The following is a 19,638-nucleotide window of genomic DNA, read 5'->3' on the forward strand; positions in this document are numbered from 1 at the left end:
TTTGCTTAATTCGTTTGCTGCCTTTCTTTGCTTGACCTTGGGCCACCATGCTAAGGATACATAAGTGACTATGGGTTTCACAACTGTGGTGAATGTCCAGAAGGTCATTCTAGGGTTAGTCCCCATGTCTTACCAAAAAGCCTTGTACAGGCAAAGAATCGACCTATAAACCGATACACCTATAAACATCAAATATTTTATTTGCAATTACTTTTTAACGTTGATTCGACAATTTAATAGAATTCGTCTCATGCCCGCCGCTAAAGACTTAGCATAGGCTTTATTTTCTTTGTCCATTCATCGCTCAGCTGCTAGGCATCATAATTAAATCATTAATATGATTTTTTTTTTTAATCCTTATTCACTCCTCTAGGGAGCATAGGGCCTCGGCAAGACTTTTCCATCGTACACGGTTCTGTGCTGTTGTTTTTGCACCGTCTCAAGAGATGTCGGCATCTGCTAGTTCACCCAACAACTACCTTCTCCAAGTGTTTTTTGGTCGACCGCGACCTCTGCTCCCTTGCGACACTGAACTGGAACCCACAAGGGAGCATTAATATAATTATTATTGTATATTATAAATAATAATTTCAATTGGAGAAGGGAGAATTGTTATCATATTTTTTTTTAGTTAAAACAGTACCAATCGTAAATGTGGGGAAAATGCTTTAGTCATGGGGGTCTCAGGAGAATATGAGAGAATCAGAGACAAATTAATAGAGGCGCATATGTACAAGGCGAAGTCCAAAATAAACAAGACTGGCGTCATAAAAATGTGTTTGATTGTGCCATCCTTTTAATGAGTTAGTGCGTTGGATTTTACATCCCTAGCTGGCTACCTGTGAAAGCTTGCTGACATTCGGTTCAGCGGAAGCGAAGTTATTGCGTCTAAAGTGTCAGTATGTTTGTGTCTACGGTACAAAAATGAGTTTCGAACAAAAAGCAAATCTCTGATTTTGTTTTAAAAGCGGTAAAACGTTTACCGAAACATTTGAATTGATAAAAAGATGATTGTCTATCTTGTGCCAGAGTTCATGATCAGTTTACACGTTTCACCAATGGTTGTGAGTGAGAACATAAATGACAATGAACATACGGGCCGCCCAAACCGTAATCACCGAAAATTCCATCGAAGTTGTTCATAAATGTATCAAAAATTAAGTGAAATCATCTTTAAAATTCGGAGTTGAATATCTCCAAAACATCGATTTATCGCATTTAACTCTTCATTTGGGCTTACGAAAGGTCTGTGCACGTTTCATTCAGAAAAAGTTAACTGAGGACCAAAAATTGCTCAGAATTCAACATTCGAAAGACCTCTATAAAGAGGCGAGAAAAGACGAGAACTTCCTTTACAACATTGTAACTGGTGATGAAATGTATTGTTTCCAACATGAACCTGAAACTAAGCGTCAAAGTGCCGAATGGAAGGCCCCAGACGAGCCACCACCAAAAAAATCGCGTTTGGAGAAGTCAAAAAGGAAGTCGATGCTCATTTGTTTTTACGATTCTAAGGGAATTGTCCACAAGGAGTTCGTGCCAACGGGCCAAACCGTCAATACAATTTTCTATCTTGGCGTTCGCATTCGTCTAATTCGGGCGCTTATTGCATGATAATGCACCATCTCATCGATCCACTCTTATCACAGATTTTTTGACTAGAAATCGCATTTTAACCATCAATCACTCAGCGTATTCGCCTAGTATGGCTCCCTGTGACTTCTACATATTCGGAAAACTGCATTCGGCCATGAAAGGAAAACATTTTGCGTCCGTAGAGGCCACCCAAAAGGCTTGTACCGACAGCATGAAGGACATTCCGGTCAATAACCTGAAACACACTCTTTCGAAAAGCTTTTAGATCGCGCAAAACGGCGAATCGAGGCCAGAGGAGGACTATTTTGAATAAATAAACTCGAAGTTATCAGAACAAAGCTCCTGTCGTTTCTATTTTAGCTCAGTCTTGTTTATTTTGGAATTCACCTTTTCATCGCCAATGACGATTCGATGCAGAAAACCTTTCCTTTTTTTGCCGTCCAAGAAGCATCTCCCACATGTCACTAAGCGTCTCTCGATATCCCTATCCTTCAATTGATGTGGCCCCCAGTTACCTGCTTTGTGGAGCATTCCCATCGCGTGCAAACGTTTACCGACGGTTGATCTGTCAACATCCAACACTTTAGACATATCATCAAAGGTTCGACATGCGTCTTCATTCAATAGTTATTGTAGTTGAGTATCTTCGAATTTTTTCGTTGCTCCTTCGCGATCTTTATTACTCACGTCGAAATTGCCACTTTGGAAGCGTAGAAACCACAAGTTGTATTTGATGGAGTGTGATTACCGTAAATATTAATCAGTATACGACACGTTTCAGCTGAACTTTTCTTTAAAAGGCAATAATGAAGCAGAACTTCACGCAAATGCTGTTTTTTTTAGGACGAACGTAGACTTTTTCACGTCAAATAAAAAAGCATCTTTACAGTTCAAACGAATGTTAAATACTGCGATCGAGACCTCACATATACCTACACTTTCAAATCACTAGTATACGAGTATCACTAGATCGAACACAAAAATAGTATCAGCAACGACACCTCTTTTCGAGAGCGGAAACTTATTCCCATACCCAATATTTTTTAAAAACCCAATACGCAATGTTGATTGCCTACTTTTACAGGTAGAAAGATTTTACTCTGTGTATGTCACTATACTCGTATTCGCTGGGAAATAATTAAGTAGGCAGAAAAAGTTTTTCGAAAGAAAATGAAACAGTTAAAGTGGTTAAATATTATGCAAAAAAAAATCAACTAAAAACAGAAATTATATGTGACTCAAAATTAATAACCCATAAATGTCATCGTACGTCAATAATATTTTACACTTGTGATCTAGACAGCTGCAGTAAAAAAACAGACAAGTAGTGGATGTTCGAATTCTCTTTTATGACTTCAATTGTCTCAAAATGTTTTCCACGGAGCGGCAACTTGAGCTTGGGAAACAGGAAAAAGTCACATGGAGCCATATCAGGCGAATACGGTGCTTGCGGAGCGATATTAACATTATTTTTGTTCAAATAATCGCGAACAAGACGTGATGTGTGAGCTGGTGCATTATCGTGATGCAAGAACCATGACTTGTTGTCCCACAATTCCTTCCTTTTAAGACGAATGTTCTCGCGCAAACGCTTTAAAACGTCTAAATAATATTCAGCGTTAACCGATTTTGCGATTTGTGCGATTTTCAAGCACAATTTCCTTTACTTTTCCGATGTTTTCGTCGTTTACTGATGTTGCTGGACGACGTTCATGAGGCAAGTTTTCAACCGATGTACGGCCCTCTTGGAACGATTTGTACCACTGGAAAACACGTGCACGCGATAGAGCAGAGTCCCAATAGGTTGTCTGCAACATTTTTAAGGCGTCTGAAGCCGAAATTTTATTGGAATAACAAAATTTCAAACAAATTCTTTGTTCAACTTGAATTTCCATCGTTAAATTCGAAGAACACACTCGAGCTTGACTTGTTTACAGTAGCACAGAAAACAAACTATGTGACATATCACGCTGAAATTTGCCATGTAAGCTTATAACCTACCAAAAAACAAAAAAATTATTTTTGCCATATGTCATCCGCGGACCGTTTTATTGATACCGTCTCGTTCATATTTGAGCAGAAAGTACATACACAGCTGCGGTCAAAATCTTAGTAGTACATATATAAAACGGAATGAGTTAAAAAAATGCGTGTAATCGCTTTTATACATGGAAACTAAAAATTTAATTTTTTCCCTCTTATAGCCCAAATGTCAAGCAAAACAAAGCCCAGAAAATCCAACGTTTATCTTATTTCAGTAAGGTAAAGTTATATTTAGAAAAACTGCAGCGAATTTTGAGCGGTCAAAAACTTAGTAGTGTAACAAATTGTAAGAAATTTTGACAAAACTTTTATATGATGGTGATTTTATTTTTATTTTTACATGGGGTTTTGTTTAGTATTTAAATTAGCATTTTGTTGTATGAGCCTTATTATTTAGTATTGCAGCACAACAGCGTTGCATTGAGTCAACAAGTTTTTGGCATCTTTCAATCGATATCGACTCCCATGCGCTCTTTACAGCTTCCCATAGTTGCGTATTAGATGTTGACTTGCGTTGGGCTACTGCCTCCTTGACATCAACCCACAAATTTTCAATGGGGTTTATATCTGGTGACAGTGGCAGCCATTCCATTACGTTGATCTGACTCTCCTCAAACCATCTTTTAGCAACTTTGCACATGTGTTTGGGATCGTTGTCTTGTTGGAACGTCCAAACAAGCGGCATTTCGACTCTGGCATATGGCAGCATGATGTCCTTGAGTATATCGAGATATGAAGCGCTAGTCATCATTTCCTTAACCCAATGAATGGGTCCCACGCCTAGCCAGGAAAAGCATGCCCTGACCATAATGCTAGCACCACCATGCTTTATTGTTTTTGTTGTATACTTTGGCTGATATTCGGTATTTGGTGGTCGTATTACATATTGGCGCGATGCCTTTCCACCATACAAGACAATCTTTGTCCATTAGCTACAGAATATCAATTAAATAAACTTATCTCACCGTTTTGTTTTTTTTTTTAATTTTCACAAAGATAGTCCCACAAATGGGGGACCTACAGTTTCAAGCCGACTCCGAACGGCAGATATTTGTATGAGGAGCTTTTTCGTGGCAGAAATGCACTCGGAGGTTTGTCATTGCTTGCCGAGGAGCAACGGCAATTGGGAAAAAACTTTTTCTTCATTTTTGTTTTTCACGGAGAGTCGATCCTAAGCTCTCTCAAATGGTAGACACGCACCAAGCCTTTCGGCTACGGCGGCCGCATATGCATTTAAAACAAACAAAAAAATTATAAAAATGTTTTTAATTTTATTATACTTAAGCGTTGAGGTTTAATTAAACACATTTTATAGTATTTAATAGGACTATGAATAAGTTCGTGCGGTTTTACAACAGATGGCGTAACTTGATTATTATTCCATCGATCCACATTTCCAAACATTCATTGGAGAGCTACTGTCGTAAGGCACAAACGTCAGTATAAGTTTTTTATTTGAAGCGTAAACAACAATATTTTTACCACACTTGAAAATGTCGAATTTCGTGCCAAATAATGTGTTTTTGCGGGGAATTCTTCTTCATTATTTTAATATGAAGAAAAAAGCAGCCGAAAGTTTTATGGCATGCGAACAACTGCTTCAACGGCACAAAAGAAAGGGTTTTTTGCATCGAATTGTGACTGGCGATGAAAAGTGGGTCCATTACGACAATCCAAAACGTCGGGCAACGTATGGATACCCTGGCCATGCTTCAACATCGACGTCGGCGCAGAATATTCATGGCCTGAAGGTTATGCTGTGTATCTGGTGGGACCAGCTGGGTGTTGTGTATTATGAGCTACTGAAACCGAATGAAACGATTACGGGGGATGTCTACCGACGACAATTGATGCGTTTGAGCCGAGCACTGCGAGAAAAACGGCCGCAATACGCCGATAGACACGACAAAGTTATTTTGCAACATGACAATGCTCGGCCACATGTTGCACAAGTGGTCAAAACATACTTAGAAACGCTCAAATGGGATGTCCTACCCCACCCGCCGTATAGTCCAGACCTTGCGCCATCCGATTACTATCTCTTCCGATCGATGCAACATGGCCTGGCTGACCAGCACTTCCGTAATTACGATGAAGTCAAAAAATGGATCGATTCGTGGATTGCGGCAAAACCGACCGAATTTTTCACAAAGGGAATCCGTGAATTGTCAGAAAGATGGGAAAAAGTAGTAGTAAGCGATGGACAATATTTTGAATATTAAATTTGTAACCATTTTACGTCAATAAAGTTTCAAATTTCGAAACAAAACCGCACGAACTTATTCATAGTCCTATTAATAAAGAAAAATAAATTTTTTGAATTTTTATTAAAATTAGTATTATTTATAAAAATTAGTACTTTTTATTAAAATTACAAATAATTATTAAAATTAGTATTTCTTATTAAAATTACTTAATATTTTTCTAATATTTCCCTTTTCTTACAGTTTAAGCGAAACAAAAAACCAAATGCCAAACTTACTTTTTGGTTGTGTTGAAAATGGATATAAGTAACAACAAAAAATCAAAACAAAAAAACAAAAAATAAATTGACTGCAAATTATTTATGTATGTATATCCTCAATACTAACCAACCCGTTCTTCCTATTCGGTAATGAGATGCTAAATGAAACTTCGTCGTCCATTGAAAGTGAAAAAAGCGAAAAGCAAAAAGCCTACTCCGCAAGATGCCACCACCGTTTTGAGCGCAATTTACACATATACATACGTACATACAACTATTTATTTTCGTATATACATATTTAACTGAGACTAAAAAAGCAAAGTAGCCAAATGAGAGAAAGTGAAATAGATAGGAGAAAATATGCTAACAAATGAAAGTGCAAAAGGGAATAAAGTAAATAGGAATAGAGTAACTGCAAACTAAATGTTTTACGAAGCATTGCTTGTTAAATTGTGTGAGACAAACGTACATATACATATGTATACAAAAAAATATATCAAGTGAAAGGAAATTTTAAGAAAAAAATCTTACTATACTAGAAAGTAATTATGTGCAAAATTTACACACATACACACCCACATAATCAATGGCATTTGTGCGATTTTTTATAATGTATGCAAATTACATATATGTATGTTTACAAAACCTTTTTTATGTTTCTATTTTTATGATGAAAAGTAAAATATTTATACTTTCTACTATAACTTTTTACCCTTGTGAAAGTAAACCCAAAAACTAAAAGAGAAGAAAAGAACAATTTAAATTTAAAATATAATTAAAACTAAAGAATTCCAAACTCTTATAAGAAATACGCATTAGTTGTAAGTTGAAAAGGAAAACAAAAAATTATTACAGAAAATTAAATAAATAATTTTGGCTTATGTGTAGTTAAAATGAAATGTGAAAACATGTTGCGCTTTTAGCACGCTACTTTTATTATAATTATAAATATTATTGTTCTTTTTGTCGCATTGTATTGTAAAGAAACAAAAGAAGAAAATAAAAAAAAATTACTAAATATAAAAATGCCTAATGTGCACGAGAAAAAGGTGAAATAAAACAGTAGATATTAAATAAATGTAAACAATATATGTAAGCACGTATTCACGCACACACACACACACACAGACGCTTACCTAAATAATGAACGCCCACCAGAAAACTGACCGTCATGAAGTCTTACATAAATTAGCTACGTCTAACCAACCTAAACTGCAATACATTCCTATAGAAACCAGCACATACAAATATAAGCAAACTTAAAAGAAAACAAAAATTTAAGCAAATTTGTAAAAAATCCTATTTAATTGATCAATATTTATGTGATGACTGATTAAAGTAATCAATTCGACTAAAAGCAGTGCTCACGCATGTTGAAAGTGAGGTTAGATAGAAGTTCAAAATCACATATTCGGGAGGGGATTTCCAATATATTCTCGGCATCAGTATGAGAAACGAGAGTCATATTAAATTCAATATATTTTTATTGCTACATGTGTCTTGCAAGTGTTGTACATGAAAGCACCCAAAGAAGAATCTCTCGAGAATCTTTGAGAGAAAGATATTCAGGAGCATACACTTATAGCGCCAGGCTAATCGAAAGAGATGTTTTCATAATTCGAACTAACGAAGAGTTACTTCAATTTATGCATGGCGGCGAGGACATTGTCAAATTCATCAATCCGCAAGGGCTAAGGTAGATTGCAGATGTTCTAAGTATGAAAGATACGCCTGCTCAAAAACGCTAATAATGCAGCACAAATCTATGATAATGAGAGGGGATAAAGTGAAGTAAAGGTCGCCCGCGTAGGCTACTAATAGCCAAGACAGATGGCGGCGTTAATCGGGATTACCGGCGCAGATAATTTTGATCAAAAATTGTAGAGTGACAGACAGTTGTTGAGCGGATTAGTGAACAGCTGATTTGCTTATTTCATAGTTTTGTCAGTAAAAGATGGATGGCAGGCAGCAAATACGGGCACTGGCTGTCCTGATACTTAAAAAAATTATTTATTAAAAAAAAAATTTATTAAAAAAAATATTTATTAAAAAAAATATTTATTAAAAAAAATATTTGTTTAAAAAAAATCTTAAACTGCAATTTCCCAAACTGCTCCGCAATATAAAAACAATTAATGAAATCTCGAACGTGCAAACTAGCATTGCATTCAGTCCTTCTTGTTCTTCTTCACTTGAGAAGTGTCATTATTTTTCATTCATAATAAATATTATCTGTTAATTTACGGCAATGTTGCCATCGAGTATTCCCCTAATCCGCTCAAATTAAGTCTAGTTGTCAATCTGCATTAATTGCACTTAATTTCTGAGACAATTTCGAATTAAGTCGTTAATTCCGATTAATGCCACCGTCTGTCTATAATAGATTGCATAGAAGAAGTCGTACGAAAGCTCGAAGTAATGAACGGGAAATATCTAGCAAGAGACAGAGATAAGTCAGACATTTCAATAAAATAAATTTCATATTTTGAAATTAATTCTTCAATGCCTTCTAAAAAATATATTTCCTTCTTGGCCGATAAGTGTGCGTTTCTTGCCGGCTTAAGCTCTTCATCATGAGAAACATTTTTTTGCGGAGATTTTTTTTTTTAATTTGGGAACAGAAGGTAATCACTAGAGGTCAGGTCTAGTCTATATGAAGGGATGTTGATTTATTCAATACCACAGCCTCGTACAGTGACCTGGGAGATACGCACGGCATAAATTGTAGTGCTTAGAAAAAGCCACACCCCAGCAGTCAGTTTGGCCCGTCTTTTTTTTTAAACTGATTCCTTTAAATTAGGCCAAGTGCTAACGTAGAATGCTTCGTTTATTGTTTCACCCTTTCATGTACTCGAATCAATAAAATTTCCTTCAAATTCTGAGACTCAATGGCCGTTATCTTTCGGTCCGATGGAGTGTCTTTCAATTTTTTAGAAGGGCCTGCACACTTCTTATGCCACTGTGTAGGCTGTTTACTTTCAGACTCATTGCAATGAACCCAATAAGGTTATTGATGTTGTTGTTGTTGTAGCAGCATAAACATTCCCCATACAATTACAGGGAATGCTGCTGGAGTGACAGTCCTTGGCTGGATATTAATCCGGGTCGTTCCCGTGACGTAGAACCGACTGTCGTGGGAACGATGTATAGAAAAGTCTTAAGTTCGGATTGCCGCGGAAACGCTAATAATACGGTCGAAAATACGAATTCAATTTGCACAATAGAGCTCCAAAAAATCTCTATAGCACTCGACTTGCACTTGTTTCTTAGCAGCAGTCAGCATTCGCGGTGTCCATCTTGCGCTCACTTTTGAGAGATTCAGATGATCATGTAGAGTAGTATGTATGAGACCAACGCATAGGCTAGTCTCCTCTGCTAATAATCTAACCTCTAATCGGGCATTCTCCAGTACATGTTTCTCAACTTTTTTCGCAACTTTTCAGAATCATCTTCAATACTCTCCCTGTCATTTTTAAAGTCACTTGACGACTTTTGAATTGTAGATAGTAACGAAATCATGGTAAACAGCCGTCAATTCTTCGAGAATGGTTTTTTTTTTTTTTTAATTTTAATTTTTGTTTTGTAAAGAATTTAGTCACAGCGCGGTGTTGGACTTTCTTCAACATTGTCGCATCAGTTACCACAATCTTCTTTCACCGAGAACTACTAGATAACTAAATTGACCCTAATTATGTAAAATTGTGTATTTATACAGTCATTTAATGTAAAATGCTAATTTATTGCAATTATTAAATGACCCACCTTAGTAGTAAATTACCCCGACGTTAGGTTAGGTTAGCCAGGTTATTTGTCTAAGACAAGACACTCGGTTGGCCCTAAAGCCCATTGAGATACCTGCATTTGATTTCCATCCCCTAACTAAGTTGCTTAAAGCACTTAGATCTTTCTGAGAAGGCAACTAGTCTCTCCAGTGAGACTTTTTTAAGACTTCCCAGGTCTTCAAAAAAATAATCGCCAAGATATTCGGCCGGCTTCTTTGAAGTGCAGGACATTCACAGAGAAGATGTTGTACCGACTCCATTTCTTTTTCATCGCCACAACTCCTGTAGAAGTCATTGTGTGGTACACGCATTCTACTGGCCAGGGTGCCAATAGTGCAGTGACCCGTTATAGCACCTGTCAGTACCTTGGTAGTTGAGCTGTTGAATCCAAGCAGATATTTTGATCTTTTCAAATTCAGTTTTAGCCAGAGCGCTTTGGAGACCCTGCTTTGGAGACTCTGCAGTCAGAGGCCATCTTCTATTAGTTTCCGCGATTAAGCTCAAGTCAAATACAGTTTGCTTAGAGAAATGCTAGAATGTTCTCTATCACTCACAGAGGGTCAAGCTCAGAGCCTTTTCTTGCACACTCATCCACTCTTTAATTACCCCGATACTGAGAATAGATGGAACGTCCCGCGTATATTAATCCTATAAAAAAATTATGTCACACTGCATTAGCTCTACTGACCAGATGATGGGTCATAAGAGAATCAACTTTCTTGTAATCTAGATAAGGTTAGGTTAGGTAGTGCTGGCTAATCTGTAAAAGGATCTCACTTAGACCTCTAGAGTCCATTGTGTTACCAGTGCTATGTAATCTAGATAAAAACAAAAACACTTTTTCAGACTCGCCTAGAATCTAATGCACTCATACGAGTATGAACCCAATAGAAATATAGGAACGTGTACGAAATTTATTTTTTGATTGATCCATCTCAACAATTATATTATGGCTTAAGTGGGAAATGGAAGTGAACACAAAAAATTTAAAAAAATGTATTTAATTATTTTAAAAATTCTTATTACACTTAAAGCCGTACCAGAAAAATTATGACAAATTGCATTAGCACTGTTTTTGGTCAAATGATGCGTAATATGACGGCCATTTCTGACTAATCACCGATGAGGGTATGATCAGTGACCCCTACCTACAGTTCTGTTCATCAAATGAGGCTTCATATGACGGATTAGTTCTCACTGATCGAAAATGTAAAATGTAATGCGTTAGTGAAAATGCGTTAGAAAATTCGGAAAAATTTGCTTTCGATTGGCAAAACCTCATCAATACTTCCAACATCGCTAATTGGAGTTAACCATACCTACATGCATACATACATACATAAATTTATACCCGCAAATGCTAGTGAGTTAAAGAATGAGATAAAGAGCAAAATCACCTGCTCTACATACGAGTATTAAATATTTCATATCACACGGAAGATCTTATATAGAAAATGATGTATAGTTGATCAGTTTGATAGCTTTTTATTACGGTCAGTTTTCTTATAGGGAACGAACTAACTAATCATACATCCATGTACCCAGTAGGTATGCAGTCAGCGTCAAAATAAAGTGTACACCTCATTTTGATAAGTTTTGACTATTTATTTATTTATTTTGTAATTTCAATTATTTTTTTATATTTTGTAATTTCAATTATTTTATTTATTTATTTTGTAATTTCAATTATTTTTTTATATTTTGTAATTTCAATTATTTTATTTATTTATTTTGTAATCTCAATTATTTTTTTATTTATTTTGTACTACAACATATTTTTATTATTATTATTTCATACTACAACAACTACGAGTACCTGTAAAGCAAAGTTTCGAACTCTGTATAAAATTCGACAAATTTTCATCAATATTTCAACTTCATATTCTGAATAATTTTGAGAAAAAATTCGTGTATGAAGTTTCAGAGATCATTGAATTTTGGTAATGTGAAAAGTGAAAGTTTCAAGTAGATAAAAAATCGCACTGATTCTTGAATTCACTGAATTCTTTTTCTTTCTTTCAATCTATAAAACTGCATACCCGAAATTTTTCTAAAAGTTCTGAGTAAAAATTTGAAATTTTTATGAAAATTTGAAATTTAATGAAAACTTAAAATTTGAATGAAAATTTGAAATTTGAATGAAAATTTGAAATTTTAATGATTTTGAAATTTGAATAAAAATTTGAAATTTTAATGATTTTGAAATTTGAATAAAAATTTGAATTTTTAATGAAAATTTGAAATTTTAATGAAAATGTGAAATTTTAATGAAAATTTGAGACTAATGAAAATTTGCCGAATTTTTAAAAATTGTTTCTTGTTGTAGTATGAACTTTATTAAAAAAAAAATAATTTTAATTACAATTACGTTAATAAATAGTCAAAACTTATCAAAATGTGAAGTTCACTTTATTTTGACGCTGACGCTATGTGGCACAAGCATATCCCCAAACAAGAACTAAACTCTCAATGCGCTCAAAGAAGTTAAATAATCTTTTTATGGCAAGAATAATGTTTTTTTTTTGCTTTATTTTAACTCTGTATGATTTACTCGAAATACATTATTATGTTTTTTTTATTGCTAATTTTTTTTATATATCGTCCCCTTAGTATTAAAATAGCCTATAAATTGTTTGATGTTTTGAGAAAATGAATTTCAAACTTTTTGTCGAAAGTAGCTCTCACTCAAATTTCGTTATGTCTGTAAATATTTATTATTTTTTGACTGACGTTTTGACCCACTTTGTGGAACTAGAATTTGACAAAATTTTGACCACATATAAAATCGACGATGGAGAATCCAAAAATTCAATAAAAAAATAATAGCCTATGAGCACATAGGCTATTGTTATACTAAGGGGACGATATATTGTATTGTATATTAAAAAAAAAATTTTTTTTTAGTTAATTTATATTGCTTTTTTTTGTCAATTTATATTGTATTATATTATTTTTTTTTTTATTTAGTGTATATTATTTTTTTTTTATACCTATTAATTTTTTTATTTATTTTATATTAATTTTTATTTATTAATATATATTGTATATTTTTTTAATTATTTATATATATATTTTTTTTTTAATTTTTAATTTTTTTTATAATTTTTTATATATATATTTTTTTTTAATTTTTAATTTTTTTTATAATTTTTTATATATATTTTTTTTTTATTTATATATATTTTTTTTATTTATATATTTTTTATTTATTTATATATCAATAACATAATCATAATACCGTTGCTTTTAAGCTGACTGAAAATTGACAAATTTTTGTATGTATTTATAATCTTTAACCAAATATGTATGTAACCCCGTCATAGTAGAAAACAAAAATTGCTGAAATTTTCACATTTCAAAATCATGTAAAATTTAAACTCATATACATAAATTAGGTATTTTTTAACCTGCATACATCATCATAGGCGTCATAGCCAACTGGGAGCATGCAATCGCCTGCATTGAAAATTAAAAAAAAAGATTTTAAAATAGCACACACACTCATATATTTTTAGTATTTATGGCAAGCCAATATTTATGTGAATTGGGTTAGCCAAAATGTCTGCGCCCACATATTGGGCAAAAGTACAAGTGTATAGCTTAACATATAAGTAAAGTCAATCAAGAAAAGAAGAAAAGTTATAGAAGAAGTTATATATGTAGTTAGATCAGACTAACGAACAGTTGAACGGACAACATTTGTTGTAGTATTTTTGAAAATTTCATAACCTTAAAATATTTGCCAATTTCGTACGCCTCATCTAGTGGCGTTTAAGAATAACAAAGAACAAGCAAAATATTAATCGGTTAGTTCATTTTCAAAACTACCAGATCGTCTTAATAAATAAGCAAAGCAGAAGCTCTCATATTCTCATTTCACTTGTGTGTATTTGGATGCAAAGTCATGAGTGAAAAGTGGTTGAGTAACCTTAAAAAAATGTAAATACTATTCTAGGATTTATAATACGTGTGTAAAATGTATGCTCTATTGCATCTACATTTTTTTAAAATAGTTTTTTTTATGTTAAAAGGAATAATTCTGCTGATAACTTTCCTTCCAAGCAATTTGAATTGGGCTTCGATCGAACACTAAAGCGAAAATTCTTCAAGATTTGTGTTATCTTTTGTCTCCGCAATTTTAATTAGTTGTCGATCGACACTGAAGCTAAAATTCTTGAAGATTTGTGTTATCTTTTGTATCCACCATGAAAGATTTTTCTAAAGCATGTTTAACTAACTATGTACACGCATCACCTCTCAACTTCTCCACTACTCTGCGAATGGTATGGAGCTGTTTTTAGTTGATGTCGTACATCGAGAACCTCGCAAAATTGTTGAAATTCTGTGCCTGCAAATTGTGTACCATTGTATGATACGAAGCATTCAGGATACCCGAATTTGTTAAAAAAATCTTTCAATATTTCTATGACCTTAGCTTTGAAATTATTTTGAATTTGTATGCCTATGGTTATTTGGAAAATAAATCAATTAAGATCAGGTGGTACTTTGAGCGTATATGACCTGAAAGGTCTATATAGATCCCTCTTTAGGAATGTTTTTCCTTTTCTTTATTAAACTTGTGAACCCAGGCGTCTCTTTTCCGATGTTCTTTGTAATGCCTCTGGTAAATGAAAAGTTGGATAAATGCAACTGAAATATCATTGCAATAAATTTAAAAATAAAAAAATTGAGTACAGCATAAAGACTTAGAACTATCTTGGCTTTTTACCAGCAAAAGAATCTGTACTCAATGCCCACTGTCGACATAGTTTCTCTTTAACTGCATCTGGCAGGCAATGGCAAGGTTAGGTTTTATTATCTGCCTGATCTTAATAGATCTCACATAGACCATAAGGCTTTGTAAAGTTACCAGTGTTGTTGGAGTCGTGTTAAACATAGTTCGTGATACTTATCTTGACGAGTTTTAATAAACAGTTTAAACTTTTGTCGGCAATATCATTCACAGATGAAAAGTATACCGATCCCAGACAGTTGTAACGCGTTCTGCTTAGATCAGGGCAGTAGCAAAGGAGGTGCTCTAACGTACTGCTTTCTTCTTCGCATAAGTTACACTCGTCGTTCTGAACCAATTTCATTTTAGCTGCGTAATTTGGAGTGAGACAAAGTCCGGTCAGTACTTGAACCAATATTTTATATTCCTTCCTTGGGAGTTGGTTGTTTTCGTGTTATAAGTTCGTAGCATTATTTTGGCAATCCTGTGGGAGGCCGAGGGTGGGAGCATCCCATATAGACTGTGCTTCCAGAGATAGTTCCTCGTCTACTAGTTCAATCTTCAAAACTGAGTGAGGGATATATGTTGGACGTACTCATCCTAGGCAAGCGGGTGCCTGTCTTAGCAAACTCGTCAGGAAATGGCAAAGGTTTTAGTGATTTTTTTTTTTTTTTTTTAAAGTTGCTCATAAAAATTATCTGTCCTTTGGAGTTGGCAAAAAACTGTAGTGTCCTCGATGCCAGTCGGGTTTAAGCTACCGAAACGACCTGGATTTTTAATACTATCAAGGACTGCCACTTCGATTGTTTTCTCTAAAATTGCATAAGCAAGTTTTTAGGCTGTTACAACAACAACAAGAATCCGCTATCTGTACCACCACCCTAGATACACACACACACACCGCAAATTGCAGAAGGAGCTTAGCCTTAGCTACCGCCTACTTGGGTGATGCCTAAGCAGAACGACTCTATGCGCCTTTCTGTTGCTTATTCTTTTACTTAAAACCCATTTGCTTAACCACAATCCACCAGAAAAATTAGAATTTTTTGGCAAATATTTATTTAACTAATAATTAGATTTTTGTACGCCAATTGGATAAAAAAAAAATAAAAAAAGGAAAATTCCAAAAATTTAAATTTGTTAGCACACTTGCCGACTCTTTCGCTCTGGCTTTGCATCCACATATACATACATACATACATCGGTGTTCAAAATAATAGCAGAGCGGCGAATTACCAGGTTTTAACAATTTTTTTTTTTTTATGACCTTTTTTTGGTTTTTACTCGTATAATATAAAAATATGACTTTTTAGAAAATTAAAAAAAAATTTACAACTTTTTATTTAGAATTTTTAGAAAAATTATGGGTGTACAGTTTTATAGCCCATTCAATATTAGTATGACCAAGCGTAACTCTTGCTTTCTTAATTCTTGCCGATTTTTGACAATTTTTTCTTTCTTCCATATAAAAGCCTTCCGACTCTGTGGTAGATTGGTTGGTAGAGGTGTTCTGAGGTCTGAGTGACACATCCCAGACTCAATTAGCACAAAAGGTGCCGCCCTTTTAATATACCACTAGTAGAACCATTGCCGTTATGTAGTCAAACTATCTTGCCTATGTGATCTATTTTCTTTCCTGCAATTTCTGCCAAGTTGTTTATTGAGAATTCCCCCAGAATTCTGTGTCGTAGATCACCCAGACTTGGGCACTCACATAGATAGTGGAAGACTGTCTCCTTGGAATCTTTTTGATTGCAGCTTCTACATCTATTTATCTTCCTAGCATGGGCTCCAGTAAGCCAATGGCTAGTTATTGTTGACGTAATTCTGAAGATGCCTGTTGTTGGCTTTTTTAACAGCTCGTCAGTTCTGGACTTGTTGAAATCTGGCCACGTTTCCGTCGCTATTGCCGGTATGGGTGTTGGTGCATCTGTCAGCAACCTGCTTCTGAAATTGCAAAAAAATCTTCCTTTAGTAGATGCTTCGGGGGAAGCCCACTGCTAGCACTTCGGATTTTTTTTTTTTTTTTTTTTCCTGTAGTGCCAAGGAGCCAAGGTGGTCGCTTCTTAACACATCAGTGCCAAAGACCTCAAGACTGATTTGAGCGAAGGCGGAACAACACAGAAAGTGGTCCGCCGTCTCATCTTCCTCTTCACAAGCTGAGTAGAGTACACTGGCTGAGATGACTACCTTTTCCATGTTTTTCGCCCTCAGAAAGTGGCCCGTCATCAGTCCAACCAGCCTCCTACATTCTCCTCTGCTTAATGACAGGAGAATTTGCGACAGTCGGTGCGACATGACAGGTAACATCAGTTTAGTCCATCTACAGCCTCTCTCACCCTGCCAAGCTCGCTTGTGGGTTGTAGTAATCCATTTGCTAACCGGGACTTTGATGGCTGCAGAAGGGAGTGGCAGAACGGGCTCCGGACTTCGGTTGCGGATATTCTAGAGGAAGCTCTCTATCTTGACAACTCATCAGCTTTCTCATTTCCTTCTCTGTTCCTATGGCCAAGTATCCGAATGAGAGTTATGTATGTCTGTCATGCGTGCTACGGGTTTATATGTAAGAAAATTGTCAAAATCGCACGCAAAAAAAAATTGTCTGGCATTAGCGCAAATCAAAGCGACTACTACTAAAGTTTAATGGGTTATAAATTTGCAGAGCCAGAATTTTTGGAAATTTTTATGTATATTTTTTTGTTGTTTTTTGAAATTTTTTTGTAATTTTTTATTTTTATTTTTTTTGAAATTTTTGAGAATTTTGTGAATTTTGTATAAAGTTTGTAGCTTTAAGTTATATGGTTTTTGTGTTAAAATCCCCTTTACTTTTATAAAAACATGCAACAAAATTAATAAAAAGAGAATTAAAATTTTTCAATTCGCTGCTAGTTTATAGAATAACGCGATTTTTGAGCGAATTTCAAGTAACATTTTATTGCCCTGAAATGTAATGGGCTATAGAACTGCGTAGCCAGAATTTTTGTAATTTTTTTTTTTTTGAAAATTGTCAAATTTTTGTGAATTTTGTACAAATTTTGGCGCTTTGAGTTATATGGTTTTTGTTGTACAAACTCCCTATACTTTTATAAAAACATAAAAAAAATTAATACAAAAAAATAGTTCAAGCTTTTCAATTCGTCGCGCTCCTATTATTTCGAACACAGATGTACATGCATACATACAAAAAATAATAATTTTTAAATCGTTCGGAAATTTAAGAATTAATATTAAAAAAAAACAAATACAAATACAAAGAAATCAAAAATGATTGTATCGTTCAATTCAAAAGTGCTTAAAAGCACAAAAGAGTTTACTGAAATTTTCATTCGAACAAATTCATAAATAATTGTAAATATAAAAATATAATGAATTTATTGTTCAGTTAGTTAATTGTCTGTCGCACAGCAAAGCAAACAAAGCGTAAGAAGAAAAATCAAATAAAACTCAAATATAAATATATAAAAATGTTGAAGAAAAGACGTTGAATCATGACTCAAATATTAGCAAGAATCTATATTTTACACATTTATGAAACTCTTAAAAACAAAAACAAAAAACCAGCAAATAATAAAAAACAAAAAATGTAAGCAAGCAAATTAAAATTGAATTTAACGTATTGTGTTATTTAAACATACATACATATATATTTATGCGCGTACATATGTGCATATGTACGCATGTAATTTATTAGCATTAGTGGCGTTCGCTGCACACTTTTTTGCCTTTAGCTACTACTTTACTTATACTACTGCAATTACTGCAAATAATGTACTAAATATTTAAAATATTAACTTTTTTTTTTAATTTTCTCAAACGCTCGAATTCAAATTTACACTAAGCATATTACTTTTTTTACATACTTACGCATATGAATACTTATAAACACATTTTTGGTTTTAATGAAACCACCAGTTTCATGCATTATAGTCATTTTGCTTTTCATGCAAAATTAATTTAAGTAAAATTAAATCGTGTGTTTCTTTTTTCTTAATTCAATTTCTAGTTACTTTATTTTATTTTAGTTAATATTTAGAAAAAAAGGATAAAAGACATTAATGTATCTATGTAATATTTTACTCTACGCGCTGCGCTCTCTGTCTCTAATATTTCGTTTGTAGTAATATAGTTAAGTCTTAAGTAAGTTAAAGCTCTTATCATTGCTCTCGCTATTTAATTATACTATTGAATAAATCAATAAAAACAATCAATATACAAATATGATAAATGTATGGAAAGTGTGTTTTATTTTTAACTAGCGCACCCAACAGACTTCGTTCTGTCAAATAGATTTTGAATGTGGCAGTTTATATTTCCACCTTAACCCATTAATGCTCACACATAAAACGGGTTAAGATAGGTGACTGAAATTTTCACCAAGTATTTGTGTTGATGTTAAACGGTTCATTTCCATTTTTCAAAAAAATATCTCAAAAGATGTGGCCGTGGCAAAGCGTATGATATATCATACATAAGCGTATTCGGAGAGCTACTTCTATGAAAATAAAACTTCAATATATACATAGGTTTTAAATTCAAATCAACATTTTATTACACCTATAAATTTTTTAATTTCTTAGTTATTTGATAAGTCAGTTACATGATATTTGTAAAAACAGTTATCTGGGTGCAATCCGAAACTACCTTTCATGCATATTAGTTTCGTACACTTGCCACAAAATTTGCATCGGCGTTGAATTCTTGAGTTATTTACGTAGTGCTTGACTCCATCGTATCTAGTTTCGTTTTCTCGTTTCCTCTTTCGTGCTGAAACTGGACGAAGTTCTACTGGTTTTGAAAGAATGCTTACCAAAATAAGGCTCCATCGATTCGTCTACAGAAAATGAAGTTCCAAATGGTTTTCCAAGCTCTTTAAATTTTGTATTTAAATGATCCAGAATAGGCTGTGCTTTGAATGATTTATTATTCACTACAATTTGTGTATTATTATTGAATTGAAGGTACCGATGTATTTTTTTGAATTTATTCCGCGCCATTGAACCTGCCACTAAATGGTTGTACAC

The 19,638-nt window shown here is 34.0% G+C and overlaps 1 protein-coding gene across 6 annotated transcripts in view; it reads left to right on the forward strand.

Annotated features, from left to right (window-relative positions):
* LOC128865301 (rap guanine nucleotide exchange factor 2) overlaps positions 1 to 6,188 on the forward strand; it is a 46,235-nt gene extending 40,047 nt beyond the window's left edge. For all 6 annotated transcript variants that reach the window (XM_054105477.1, XM_054105481.1, XM_054105480.1 and 3 more), the window contains one exon: positions 6,087 to 6,188. The gene's annotated coding sequence lies outside the window, so the exon portion shown is untranslated. The remainder of the gene's footprint in view (positions 1 to 6,086) is intronic.
* The last annotated feature ends 13,450 nt before the right edge of the window (positions 6,189 to 19,638 follow it).

The sequence above is a fragment of the Anastrepha ludens genome, chromosome 5 (assembly GCF_028408465.1).
Source record: "Anastrepha ludens isolate Willacy chromosome 5, idAnaLude1.1, whole genome shotgun sequence".
NCBI classification, from domain to species: Eukaryota; Metazoa; Arthropoda; class Insecta; order Diptera; family Tephritidae; genus Anastrepha; species Anastrepha ludens.